This window comes from Barbus barbus, assembly GCF_936440315.1.
Source record: "Barbus barbus genome assembly, chromosome: 22".
Taxonomy (NCBI): Eukaryota; Metazoa; Chordata; class Actinopteri; order Cypriniformes; family Cyprinidae; genus Barbus; species Barbus barbus.
This window is the reverse complement of record NC_136750.1, coordinates 6803711-6819606: the sequence shown is the minus strand read 5'-3', so window position 1 is coordinate 6819606 and position 15896 is coordinate 6803711.

The window sequence follows — 15896 nt, the reverse complement described above, 5'->3', positions numbered from 1 at the left end:
GACGTGATGTCAGAGGTCCTTGTTCAATACACACAGACAACAAATTCGGCCCCTGTTTATCAGTAAATGATGATGACGAAAGTTACTGTATTTTACTGTACTGTACTCAGTCGTAATGACTTGCAAGTAGTACAGCGTTAAGACAGATGTTTTACTTGTATATTGAGTTACAGAGAAGCCCTTAAACACAATAGCTCGATCTCTTCTTCATTCATGGTTGATGAAATCAATTCTTGACGATACCCTATACAGATTGCATCTGAAAAAAGCTTCACTTTAACCTTTATAAAGTGAATTTTTTTCGATAGAGCCTGCACTTTTATAGGCATTTTCTCCTGTCTTATGAAACTGATTTACAAGCGGCTCAAAAAAGTGCACCCAGGATGGCCATGTGCTTTGAAATGACTTCCAACTTTCTGGGTGGCTGCAAATATTAATTCTTACACATTTTATAGCCTCATTTGGTCCTCAATGGGACTGTTCTTCTTGGAGTCCTGAAGCTCAATGTGGACACAGTTAGATGATCCACATGCTTTAGTGTGATGGATAGCATGGATGGAAATAATTCCTTCCTGCCTTGGTATTGACCACCTCACTAAGACGTCACCTAACCCATGTCTTGAGTGGTCCATGTCATTGATTGTGTGACAGCACAACAGGTAGGATTTGAGCCCTGCCTAGATAACCTTTTTTGTTCCATCTGACTTTCCAGCATGATATCAAGCAAACATTTCAAAACCAAAAAAAAAACTCTCCTGGCTAGGGTTCAGCCTACAACAGGCTAGTGAGCAGTAGGGATGATCATGAACACAGACATCACCAGCTATGCAAACATGGTGGTGAAGTGTTGGTTGTATCGATTCAGCTCCCTGCTGAAATACTCTGTTGACCAACTTGAAATACACTTACTTTTTAATAGAAAATATACTAGAAAGTTGTAGGTCTTGCTCCGTTTTCCCTAGAATTTATGCTTTTTACAGCAAATGCACATCTCAAAAATTCACCGGGTAGAGTTATTCTCTAAGTCTCAGAGACATTTTCCCCCTCACATAAGTAAAACTTCAGATTCCAGAGTACCTCCAGTATCCCAAAATTTAGGTGCAAGGCCCACTCAAGTTTCACTGTGTGAGCCCTGTACACGAGTTAGATGCCGGGACGATGCCCTACAAAGTTACAATATGTGCACAAATAGATTTGCCAACAAATCTTTCAGTTTTCGTTTATGGGTCATATATTTCAGTTCTTTGGTCTCCTTGTGGATCCAAGGATATTTTTGGAACCACTGCTATAATGGAATAGCATTAGAGTTTTATCATATCTGCACGACTGACTTGACTTTGAAGTATCACCACAGTAAGTTAAATATCAGTCTTGGCAGCTCCTGAACCAAATTAGCTCTAGTGTTCACTGTAAATTAGGCTGGACTCAACTCACACAATCTGTTTAATTGGCCTATAGTCCTGAACGCTCACATAACCTTTTCCCGATCCCATTCTTCTCTTTCGTCTCCTGTTGTTTCCTGTCTCTCTCTTATCTTTCCCATCACAGAAAGGCCAAAAATATAACTTAAAATAGATATTTTGGTGTACTACACTCAACACTACATTAAATTAACTAAATCTTTAGAGGTGGAGCAACTGATATGGCAGGACTGAGGCATTTCTAGAAATTCTTGGTATGTGCAGATAATCTGTCAGACAGAGTAGAGTGGTGGAAAGTGTGTGGATGATCTATTGGATTGTCAAAATAGCCTTTCTTCAGGTCCACATAAGAGAGGGCCCTGTGGCCCAGTAAGATGTCGTCAGCTGTAAGCAGTCATCAGCTGAAGCTCACATTCATTCATTACATATGTGATGAAATGATTCTGCAGAAGCTGATGGATCCCAGGAGTCACAGAGATTCATAGGTTAATGGGAAACATAAGTATCAGTGGTCATAACAATCCGTACCTCACGGAACTGTTGGCGAGGAAGGAAGCTAGCAGAGTTCCACTCCATGAACCCAAACCACAATAACACAAACTCAGGGAGGATATTCGACTGGCCTCCAAACCTCCACTCAGCAAACCTTTCAACCCTTCTGGTCCCACGCTGAGAGAGAAAGACAGACAGAGGGAACATAGAGGCCATTATTAAACCTTTAAAAACACAGAAGATGACTGAAAAAAATAATAATCGGAAAAAATACATGTTGGAACTATTGAAACAAAGCATTGCAAGGAGCCATTCACTCAAAACAGACACACAAAAATGTGATGTGAGCACAATGGTCAAACAAGTCTGTCTTGTGCATGTTAGAGAACCAATAGAAAACCAGTGCATTTAAATGCAAAAATGTGTTCTGTCTAAAAAGACCCTAATGTCAATGTTACGGGTTTGATTCCCAGGCAGTTTACTTAAAAAAAAATATATATGGGATTGCATCAAGATACTGCAAAACGTTTTTAAAATACGGAGCATTGTTACAATCACCATCCATTTTATTTCATTTTCTAGATGTTGAAATGTAGACAGTGTATACTTCCAATACCAATATACCGTACACTTTGAAGTGACAATCTGGAATGCTTGTGGTACACAAAATGTAAACGCAGCGTACAGGGACACTCTCAGTGAGCTCGTGCTTGACTATGAAACTGTATAACTCACAGCAACAGCTTCTTTGATTATAGTTCAACGAAAGCATTCTAGTATTGTTGCTTTGCTTTGCACACACTTTGTCTGACTTTTTTCCCCAAACCAGTTAAGTGCAAACCACGTCCCGCAGCCGATTCTAAAGATTTTATTGGTCATATCAATCACAGTGCTGACTGCATGCACAGCATTGTGCAATTTCTCAAGCTTTCAGGAATTCTAAGGGCATCTGAGGATATTCACACAATGCACAATCAAATGTCCACTGACCGTGTGTAGTCCAGGCAGAGAGTGGTGAGGGAGCTGATGCCTGCAGCCTTGCCCAGTCTTTCCAGAGACCATTCAGTTAGTTTGCAATCAAGTAGTTCCAGCAATTTGAAGGGATAAACTGTCCTCCCCCTCTTCTCCAGAAGAAGACACTGTCATAGCAAACACATGTGCATTAAATTATGCAGCTGGGTTGGTGAAATGTATCTCATGTGGTGAATTTACAATCATGGATTTTACAATTACTATTATTTTGCACACAATCAACTGCATTTACATTAAAACAATGCCCTGACAACCACCCACAACACTTTAGCATTTTGATGGTGAGTTTTGCTCGTTCGTTTAATCAAAGCAAATTAATTTCATACTTATTTTAATATACAACTCTTTATTATGCATACAAGAGAAAGACCACATAATAGCACAATTTCCATCATAGTCCAAGAGATTTAAGGCTGGTTTGTGCACTCACAGACACTGCTAAGCAATTAGGAAGAAGTCACTGGCTTACAGAAATAAATAAACAAAGATGAAAGCTGCAGTTCTTGACAAATCGGCTGTGTGTAATCTCTTTCTAACTGTGAGAAAAAGAATAATTACATGCAGGTATCTATTGTAGCCTATATGAAGCTCCCCTTGCATGTCATTCCATAGATTGGTGATGATCTACAGGAAAAAAAAGTCCCAGATCCTCATCAACATCTTAAAAATGAGGACCTCTTATAGAACTCCCCAGCATTTATTGTTATAACTGTCTGACCGGCACATATAAATCTGTGTGTGTGCCAAATTTATATGTTAGGACTGTCCTAACAGCATTCAGGTGCAGAACTTCAATTGCATGCTTATATTGTTTTCCTTACATTCATTGTCTGCAGGTCAGCGGCATATGGCATTGATTTTCACAGCATCAAAGCTGTTCTGAAAGTAAATCTCACCCTTTAATCGGACACATTTTTCTGATTTATATGAGCTGAAGTGTGAACATGTTGCCCCTGGAAAGGAATGAAAATGGGTGTGGACCGCACCGCAGGACAATAGAAGTATGTTAGTAGCCAGACCATATATTCAGCAGAAGCATGCGCTGTCGGAAGAGTGGCCTTTTCAGTGGTTATACAGAGTGGTTTAGGAAATGTAACACTATGATATTACAGAATCATTTTGCTAAATTGCACACAGTTTTGGAAACAGAAAGCTGGCCATTTCTATAAATTTTTAAGAGGTGATCCATGGTTGATTTTTGGTTTTAAACCTAAAGTATACTTCTAAAATATACTTCTCCGTCAACTCAGAGGTTATTAATTTGATAGTTTTTTAATGTAACTTATTTACTGTAAAGTTGAAGTGAAATGATTAGTGATTAAGTGAATTAATTAGATTTTAGTAATGGTGTGTATTTTATGATATTATCAGTACAAATTCATGTGATGTACATCCATCCATTTACATCTACATTTGAAATTAAAGGGGTCATATTTTGTTCTGTTCTCTGAGGTCCACTTATATAATGTTATCAAAACACCCCAACTTAGAATAAGCTATTTTCTGTCCTGTTTTTAGTACCCCCTCCTCAAAACGATCCTTTGAATTGGATTGTAGACTCAGAAATAAACGATGATTGCATAATAGTTGTGTATGTTTGACAGCGTGCATTTATTCCTCAGATGGACGTTGCTGTGATTTAGGTCCAAAAGGAAAGAGTTCATAACACTGGGATCAGAAGGAAGACAACGCAAGCACTGTTTTTCCACAACTTGGCACTGTACAGCTTTTTGTCTTCAGAGCCATCTTTATCGTTTGGTTTCTGTGTAGACCTGCCCGTTCGCCCCTCTCGTAAACACTACATCTGCGTGAATCTGTGGGTGGGGCTAAAAAGACAATGATGTTGATCTTCTTCTGCAGAGGCGGTGCTTATCCACACTATTACATCATAGAGTAGAATATTCCAAATGCTGTTGTTTTGGCAGAATGCCTTCAATATAAGCTGTTTTTAGACTAATAACAAAGTTTTGAGTTCGGAAATTTACAGGATGTTTTTATATTACAATGACCTCTTGTATGTCAAAAGATCAAAGGCATTTGGTTTCTCAGTTCATGAAATCTTCGAGTTCCAAGTTCCAACTTAAAATCTACTGGACAGTGCCTCTCTTGGAGCCCTCAAAGTCCCCACTGGCTCAAAACAAGGCTGAAAAATTGTAAGACAATACAAGTTGGCTTCAAACTAAATGTTTGCTAATAGGGCTACAAACTGTAGGCTATATATTAGTTAAAAAAATAATAATAATAGTTTATGCTGTGATGTCATCTCTCAGGTCTCTCTCAAGTTCCTACAGAAGTTACAAGTCTTATGGTGCTGGAAAAATAATCAAAAGTTTTGCGAGTAGCTGAGTAAATCTCCTGATTTTAATTAGGTCTTCATGGGTTTGACAACTCGCCATTGCCTCAGAGGTATTGTGGTTCTTGTTGAAAAGATAATTTTCTATATCCAAAACAGAACAGATGAGTCTCTGCGGCAAAATAACAATGTTTTCAGTTGCTCATGGTTTAAGCTAAATTTCAGTGAAACAATACAGTGAAAAGTACTGGAGCTTTCGAGCTTGAAAAGGGATGCCATAAATGTATCATGAAATATGGTCGGAAATTCAGATGATTACTGCTATTGTGATTAAAGTGAAATGTGAAAAATGCATAGACTATTTACATTATGCAATTGTTGTGTAAATGTATGTATGCCACCTTCAAGCAGCAGTGGCATACGTACATTTACAAACAGTTTGTTGATAGCATTTTATTGGTAACAGTTTATAGTATCCTGACTGATTGAAGTAATTGGATAAATACATATTTGACATAAAAGACAACACAGATACATTTAATAAGGTAATTTAAAAAATACCTGTGTGAAGGTAAAAAAAAAAGCCCTTCAGTCAGGAAATTTATTTCTAGTATGCAAATATTGTCCCTTAAGCTAATTTCTGACCCTGCATAAAAGTATCATGAAATTGATCCCACAAGACATACAGATTAATGATTTAAAAAAAATAAAAAAATTCTCTTAATAGTGTAAAATGATGTGGAAATGCACAGACAAAAAGAATGTGAATGATGAAAAGGGAGAGAGAGAAAGCAGGTGCATTTAACATGTAAAGCCAAAATGTTTTGCAACAAAATGCCGAGATGACTGAAAAAAACAATTCTGGAACCTGAAATTGTTGTGAAATGCAGAAATCTTTCCAAAGCTAAACTGATCCAGTGTTAAGATAAAATGTTAACAGTTATGCCTCATTACTATTTACTGCTGAAACAAAGGACACATATCTTACTGTGAATGTTTTTTTTTTGTTTGCATAGGAAGGTTTGGATTGTACTGCAGCAGACTTGGCTGCCCTGGTGTACTCCTTCTTTCTCTTGTGTGCTGGAGCAAGCATCCTAAGACTAAATGATTTCCATAACTGCCAATCACAATACTAGGATATACAGTAAAGTGGGATCGGTGCTTACCAGCTCAACTATATCTTTTTGCTTGAGAGACAGACTCCAGATGTGGAATTCTTGTGCATGTGTGTAACGCTCGTCTCGTATAGCCATTAACAGAGGCTGAAGGCTGGGGAGAACAGTGTCTGAAGGCCCGCAATCTGGAAATGACAGCATTATCTACAGAGGAGGAGAGGGACAGACAGAGGCAGTGAGTGAGAAGGAGATGCGTGCAGTAGACAGAACATTAATACAAAGGGAGTCACTGATTAACAGGTGGGTCTCATTAAATCTGATGTTCATTTCACCCCATTAGGGAAAAAAAAAAATATATATATTTTGAGAAATCTCATTGGTTCCCGCAGATCATGTGACTAAACATCAAAAGTCATTAGGTGATGGAAACTTTGGCTTTGTTCATCATACAGGCCTACACTTCACTACAGTTCCTACAGTCTTCAAGAAGACTCACTCAAAATTCAAAAGATATTACACAAAATTTATCCAATTAAGTTTATGGAAATTAGAAAATAATATTGATGCCCACTGTTAAAAAAACTATTTAATAACACTTTCTGTAAGAAACTTCCTCTTTTAATGAAGTCAATTAACGTTGTGAAAAATGTAAAAGGCACATCTGGGGAAGTTAGCTACTATCTATATTTGGTCGTCTTGTGTCATATTGTGGCATCATCATATTTGCAGTTAGAAGCTTATTTTATGTGGCTGCTATGTTCTTTAATCTACAAAACAAAACAATAATAAAAGCATAAATACACACCGGAGTGGATTCATTTCACACTTGAAAGGTTTGAAGCACTTTCTTAACATGGACAAAGAACGCACTACATAAAGAAAAGCTTACGAGCTTTGAACATCATAAGTAAATTATGGCAGATTTGTCTTTTTTGGGTGAACTGTTCTTTTAAGTGTCTTTCAGTAGCCTAATCTTGACAATCAAAGCTAACAGTTTATAAATCAAACATTTTGAGACCTGAATAACTTTTCATTAGCCAAATGACCTTTTTGAGAGGCTCTTGTCTGTCGATTTGGTGAAGGATGTCCTGTCTGAGGACTGCACTGGGACAGCTGTTAGTTCGCGTGCAGTGATGCTCGTATCTTCTCCAGAGCGCGCGGAGCTGCTCCTCTTCATCATCGGCGGCGCTAGACACCGCAGACTGCGCCTTTCGCATTACGATACTAAACACTTTTCGGAATTTAAATAATTAGTAACAGATGATGTGTTAACGTTAGAGTTTTTCTAACGCATTAAACGCACTTAAACATATGTATCGTCACGGTATCAGCTTTGTTTTGGAAGGTGTCAGCGCGCTCCACAGCAACTGTGTCTGTTGACTTAGCAACACCAAAGCCATACAACAACCAGACAAAAGGTTGCACAACTTCTTATAACCTTTTTGAAACCTGCTTCTGCAAATGCAGAGGAATGCATGTCATGTGTCCATGCTGATTACTGCCATAAGTTGCATTTTATGCAGCCACATTTATATTGAAACCACAACCACTGATACTATGAAAATCAAGGGAGATCCATGATATGAAATAAGTATTTTCTGGGCCTCCACCTGAAGCCAAACCACCAAAAAGAGCTCATGTTTAATGCTGTAAAAATTCATCATGCTTGTGTTATTAGACTGGTTGTTCCTCAACCTCAACTCTGGAGTTAGACATGTTTGTCCTGCTTCACCCCTTCAGGGGGGTCCACCAATGATGGTGCTGGGGATCCAGATATACATTTTTGGAATCTTTATATGTAATATAATTATTATTATTAGCAAAATTCACTGTTTGAACATAAATGTGTGTTGGCAGTGTGTATACACACCTGCCCTATAATGATAAAAATCCACCCCCTCATTTTTTAATCCCCATAAATTATAAGCAGTGTCTCAGAACAAGCCATTTGCAGAATCTGTAAAATGTGATGTCACATTTCACAAGTCCCGCCCACGACTGTTGACAGACACTGCTGTATTAGCTGAGATTAAGCCACACAATCCACCATGTTTATCTTCACGCTATAGCATTTAAAAGCAGCATTCGGAACTACAGAAATAATTCATTCAAGAGCAGTGAGGGATTTCTTGTTTTTATTTTATTGTTTGGGTCATATGCGTAGACAGCAGTAGAGACAGAGCGAAACGCGTCATAATCTGAAAACCACGCCCACCGGGGCGAAAACAATCCAACCCTCTCCATTGACTTTGTATAGCAGGAAGCTTCCTCCTTGTCATTTCTGACTTATAACAAAAAACAGAGCAATGCCTAAAAGCTGCTATGTGACAAGGTGTACAGTAAATAAGCTAAAAAAACAGAAATACAATTTTATAAGCTGTCGACCGCAAAAAATGCGTTTAGGAACTCAAAAGTAGAGCGCAATGTGTCATATTATTGAGAACTATGCCCACTAGAAGGAAACGTAATTGGCGACAGGAAACATAACCATGTCAATGGATTATTTCACCACCCATGTGAACCTGAGAGGAGGAGTTATATTAAGAAACTAAATTTTATTGGTCTATGTCAGTACCCTTTTTCCTTATCTTCTTTTTGTTTGAGAAATGATCCAACTGAATGGCCCAACGTGAACATAGCAACTATTATGCATTTTTCTGATTTTTCTGAAAAATGACAAGGAGGCAGCTTCCCTCAATATAAAGTCAATAGGCCTTTATCACACTTCCGCGTTCGAAAAGCGGAAGATTCAAATGTAGCATAAAAGAAATTCCGCTGCAGCCTCTATCAATGGCTGTGCCCATAGCACGGCATTGTTGTGGATAATTTATGTAGAATTCAGCACATATGCGTCTTCTAAAGACACCAATCTCAGTTTACAACAATTAATTTAGTATTATGAAACGAAGGAATATATGGTCACGATATCCTGATGCGTATTTCTTAAACAGGAGCGCGCGAGGCATACTGGTATAGGCAATTCTTCACAATCTGATCACCTTATTTCATTACAGAACAGTGAGAAAACTATACAAACAACATATCACATTAATAAGCATTAGAATTAGCCAAAGCTTAAAACATTAATTACGACTAAAGGCTGTAACATGCAACACAACTCCTTGTTCAGGCTCTTGTTCTGTCCAGACTTGACTATTGCAAGGCAGGTCTTCCAGCCAATTCTACTAAACCTCTACAATTAATCCAAAATGCCGCTGCAAGATTAATCTTTAATGAGCCGAAAAGAACGCACGTCACGCCTCTGTTCATCAATTTGCACTGGCTATCAATAGCTGCTCGCATTAAATTCAAGGCATTAATGTTTGCCTACAGAACCACCACTGACTCTGCACCCCTCTACCTAAATTCATTACTTCAGACTTATATGCCCTCCAGAAGCTTGCATTCTTCAAGTGAACGACGCATTATTGTACCATCCCAAAGACACACAAAAACACTTTCACAGACTTTTTCATTAACTGTTCCCATCTGGTGGAATGACCTGCCCAACTCAATCCGAGAAGCCGAATCCTTACCCATCTTCAAGAAACGGCTAAAAACTCATCTGTTCCATCTTTACTTGACCCTCTAACTCTAGCACTCTCTATTCTAATTTTATTTTATCTTTGTCTTTTTATTAAAAAATTTTTTTTTAAAATAAATAATAATAATAATAATAATTATCTGTACTGCGTTAGGCTAACCAAGACTTGTAATAGCACTTGCACGTTGTTACTCTTTTGTTGGTTTTGATTGCTTCTTATGTCCTTATTTGTAAGTCGCTATGGATAAAAGCGTCTGCTAAATGACTAAATAAATAAAAACTGTTACGGTTCTGTTTCTGTTCAGTTTGGTTTTGCCCATATTTGGTTCTTCCTGTTTTAGTTCCTGACCTAGTTTTGTTAATTAATGATCTTCCCCACCTGTGTTAGATTAATTATCTTGTTTCCTTGTTTGCCCGATCCCTTCATAAGTCTTGAGTTTTCCCTTAGTCCTCTGTCCGTTCTTAAGTTAGTAATGTCAAGTGTGAGTTGAGGCTGTATAATAAAGAATACTCCTTTTTGTTTGATTCCGTCGTCAAGCGCCTTTTTCACCACAACCACCCGACGCATAACAAAAACAAGAGCGGGAGGTTAATCTAATCACAATAAATATAATTAAAAAATAAACAAAATAATATTAAATCAGTCCGAGTATTGCTCTGGCAGTAATTTGAGCTGCGTGGTCTTCATTAATCTGACTGGCAGCGCTGAGAGTTGCGTCGCTGAGATAGGCTCATGTTACACATTAAAATGAAGGATGACATGATTTATGGTCTGGAATCTGTATAAATACACAGTTTTAACATTGACGTTTATTGAGCCTTTAGCCAGCTACCTCTCCCTTGACGTTGCGTCGTCCATTAAAGCCCCGGTACTGCCCACCAAAACTTGTCGGGTTACATCATCATTGGTGGGCAGGGCTTATATGGCGGCTGGTCGGGCTGGTGCATGCCTGCATACAATGGCACTGATGCAGGCATACCAGGCTGATTTTTTAAAGGATTTAGACTAGGGCGAGGGACCAACTCTGGGTGATTTAGCGGAGCTGCATAGAACTGCAGATTTGTCTCTCCGTGTTACCAAGGAGACGGCCCGTGCCATCGGCCGCTCCATGGCGGCTATGGTTGCCACGGAGAGACATTTGTGGCTAAACTTATCAGGGATAAAGGAGAAGGACAGGGCCTTTCTCATAGATGCCCCTATATCGCCTTCTGGCCTGTTCGGCGACACAGTCAATATGGTCGTCGACAAGTTTCAGGAGGCGAAAGAGCAGTCTGCAGCATTTAAGCAGTACCTCCCTCGCTGCTCTAAATCTAAGAAGGCTGCTCTGAGTGGGCAACCCCAGCTATCATCAAGCTCCTCATACCGGCAGGTACAAAAAGAGAGTGGCGCTTCAAGAGCCCCTCCTCAGGGATCTTGGCAACAGAGGCAACGCTCTCGCCCGAAGCCTGCCGAGCCGAAGGTCGATTTGAGGACCGTCCTTCAGGCGAGAAAGGCTTCGGGAAAGAGGTCCTAGCTCTCGCAGGGCTTCTAAGGGTTGCCCCCCATGGGGTGGAGCGATCAAGGTCGTTTCCACCTCGGAACCCTCAGGAAATCAATGTTGGTATCCCGCCGTCCAGTACGCTTCGGGTCACATCAATTTCCAGCGAACGCACGCTGCAGTGTCCGCCCCAAAGGCTTGCGGCCTGGCAGCGACAGTGTCCGCACACAGAAAACCGTTGTCGATCTTTTCCTGCCGGTATTCCGCTTCAGGGGATCGTAAACGATACTCGAAGAACACCCGAGGTCAGCCTCGAGAGGCTGATTTCCTTAGTAGATTATATCGGCGCATGGCAATGCCTTCCGAATATATCTCCATGGGTCCTGCCCAGAGCAGGGTCGGGTGATGGAACAAGAAGTTCACTCCCTGTTGGCCATAGAACGCGTTCCTCCGCCAGACAGGGAGTCTGGGTTCTACAGCCGGTACTTCATAGTTCCAAAAAATGTAACGGATCTGAATGCTAAACTATTATTTCTCCGGCACGATCACTTCAACTGTTTCCTTATACCAGCAGAATCAACTTTAAACACTTATTGTCTTATTAATAATGCATCACTGTATAAATGTTATTTGTGTACACACAATGAAAACAAAACAGATTATATATACAGTATATATATATATATATATATAACATAATGTAATAATAGTTAGTATTTTCACATCTGGAAAATTTTTTAATTTGAACAACATGTCTGTTCAAAATAAATGAAAAGAAACCGAGCATAGAAGATTAGTTTTTTTTTCCTGTTGTAACGATATCGTATCAAACCGTGACCCCCGAACCGAGGTACGTACCGAACCATGACATCTGTGTACCGTTCCACAGCTAATAGATAGATAGATAGATAGATAGATAGATAGATAGATAGATAGATAGATAGATAGATAGATAGATAGATATCCCACCTACAAAGCTGTTACAGCTGGATTAAAGCAAGAGGGGTTTAATGTATTGCTTTCTGTTCACTAAAGTGCCTCCCCTCATGAAAGATGTTATGAAGAGGTTTATGAAGGGAAGATGTTCACAGGACTTGGGAGGATATCACACCAACAACGAGACAGAGCAATCGAAAGAAAATGAATATGAAAGATCATGTTTATAGAGCACTTTGGTGCTTGTTTGTTAAGTGTTCCAAGTACTTTAGCATTTTGCCATTGACCTTGTAAGGCTTGGGAGTCCCCTGGTAAGTCAGATGAGTGTTCAGGAGTTGTACAGGTTTGTGTCTGTATGGTATTAGGGTGGGTGCTTTCAAAGAAATAAATCTATTTGACAAATTTGTAGCATATGCGTATGTGTCTCAGAAGACAAATGCACACTGATGTGCTATAATGCTATTGTCTTCATTCCAAATTTCCAGTATTTGGTATTAAGAATGCCAAGTTTAACCCTCATAGATCCACTATTTTTGAAACAGCCTAATGAAACTTTAGATCATGTCTGTGGGTTAGTCTGAGATAAATTTATTTTAGACTATAGCGGGTTTCAAAGTGGGATCTGGGCAGTTTTTATTTTTTATTAATATTATGTATTTTAAGGCTTATTAACTGTAAAATTTGACAGTAAAACAAACTTTATAGCCAAAAGCACTATATAGGTTTATACACCATTGCTGTAATAATGGGTATTATTTCCAGAAAATATTTTCATAATTTGCTTTGGCGTCAGTTCAGTAATTATTTAAAAGCCACATATTTACATTTGTGGATAACATGTTTATAATATCCTGCTTTTTCTATGCATTTTTATGTTTAAATGGGTCTTTACACATGAAATGTATAGCTTCCTCAATATTTTATGAAGAAGGTTCCTCACAAAGGCATACTTATATTTGGGGTCCTTGGCATCAAAACGTCTATGATTACTGGAAAGACTTTTATGAAAGTCAAAGAAACTGCACTGCAGTTTTGATTTTCAGGAGGGGGATATTCTAGGATCATGAAACTTTAGAGAATATCAGAGCACAATTTTACTCCTAGCTTGTGATTGGACAATACGCAGAAATTCAAAATATAGTAAGACACAAAATATTTCATTATCATTATTTTTGCTACATAGCCATGATCCGTTATGTCTTTGATTGTATCCGCTGCCTGTTTAACAACCCCGATTAACCATAACTATATTCACAACATAGAACAACCTCTTGTACGGTATTACATAAATGAAATAACATTCTATATAAATATCACATCATGTATTACTAGGACCGTAAATAAAATAAGCTTATTCAGAAGTTATGTATAATGGAATTTTATGTTTTCATAGCAACAAGCTGTTCAAAATGTATATAATAGACATTAGAATTCTTATTTATATACATTAGGTTATATTGTAACACAATGCAAGTTGTAACACTGTCAGTTATCCACTTAGAAATGAGAGGTGACACATTTAAAGGATTTGCGTGACAAAAAACAATTTCCAGATAGAAATGTCAACATTTCACCACAGTGTTGGAATAGATTTAACAAGTACAATAGCACTCTTTACTTGCATTAGTTGACATTACTTATACAGTTCAAGGATAATGTGTTGGTTTCACAACCACTTTAATATGTAGCAGATGAACATGGGTGGAAATGAGTTAAAGATGTTAAAAGAAAAAAAAAAGTGTTACAAGCATCCTCTGTCTCATCAGTTTTGATTCATGCAGTGTAATCTGAGATGCTGTTTTTTTAGTCTTATGTCAGTGAAACCCACACTGACCAATCCTGACCATCACTGAGAGTTCTAGAGATTCGAGCTGCAGGCAGAGGAAAAACATCACCCACCAAGCTGCTCACACCTATCAAATATATCATGTATCGTTGTGTGATGAATGCAATATGGCAAGAGATATATAGTAGACAGCTGACTGAATTCAAAGGTCTAATTACATATAGAATATAAGCTTTTATCACAATGCAAAGTCATTTTTCACTGCTAACTAGATCCACCTGCTATCTATAGAAGAGCGTGTTGAACAACAAATCATTTACAGCCCGGCAGGAATGTGGCTTCTAAATGAATCCCAGACAGAAACACATATTCTGCACACTTAACACCTTAACTAATACAGAAAGGCCAGAAGCACCCATTTTGGACACATTTGTTCACACCTTTATATAAAAAAAGAAAAAGAAGCTGTATCTAGCCTAGTAAAAAAAATTAAACTGCAAATTTAATGTTATGTTGATGAGGATTATATGATCTTTGAATATTATCGGTCTTTAAATGCACGACATTTCAAGTGTACCTGATGTACCTGATATTCCACTTTAGCACAATCACATATAGAGTACTTCGATATATAGTTAGTTAGCACTACTTCCGCACAATTAAAATGCATTAAGTATAAAATTAGTTGTTCCAATTTAGCAGTTTATACCAGTGTAGTATACCAAAAGTCCAATTGCAGGGTATTTTTTATACATAAATGTTAATGTATTTGTAGTACATTGCATGAAATAAATATATTTTATATACAAGTATTTTTCACTAGGGTATATTGCTCAACATTGTAGTTTTAAAGTATTAGTTGTACACTAGGCCAGTTTTCAAGTGGTTGAAGAACGTTTGCTTGTTTTTTGTCCCAAAAAGAAAAGTACAGACACATCAGAACCTCCACCCATAAATGATATTTTGCATGTTCTGTGGACTAAAAAACTGATACAAATCAGTATTATAACATCACATTGCTGAGTTTCCCAACATGCGAGAAACTGGAAAGTGTTCAGAGATTAAATCTACATGTGATCAACTGCCCATTTGTGTAGTACGACTGGTATTGCACCATAATCTTTGAATGACACTGAAATAAGGTCATTTGAGAAACAGAAAACTGAAGCACCGCTTTACCTCGTTTAAACATATTAAGAACAGACTGCACTTATGCATGTGAAAATAGAATTTACAATAAAAACTCTGAATCAAAGCAATTTACATGTGTTGTAATTCAAATTATACAAAATGTATTAAAACACGTTCTATTGGCCAGCTCAATGGTATTTTAACCTTTTATGCTTATACTGTTAAATAAGGTAGAAAAGCCTATAACAGGCTTATTAATGGCATTTGTTGTCACAAAAGAGCACTCTGTGTTTAATAGACCAAGAACATTTTTTTTCCCCCCTGAGCTGCTCTATAGCTTGTTTTTCTTTTTTTAGTTAGTTAAAACTTTAAAGTTGGTGTCTTTACAGAAAATAATAATAATAAAAAAAGCACCCTGAGAAATATTCACTGCAGGTGACAGCTAGCCCCCAAATAATCTAGGCTATATAGTCTGTCATCTGCAACAATTTCAAACAGTCAAAATCATCAAACAGTCAAAATATTCAGAAAAAAATATTTAGCCTCAAACTCTAAAATTAATATCACGTAGCCTAACACTACAAGGTTAGATGAGTTTCAGCTGAACTGATCCTCCCTTTTCCCCCCAGACTAATTTGACATCCTTGAATTCTCCGGAGGGCGCTGGC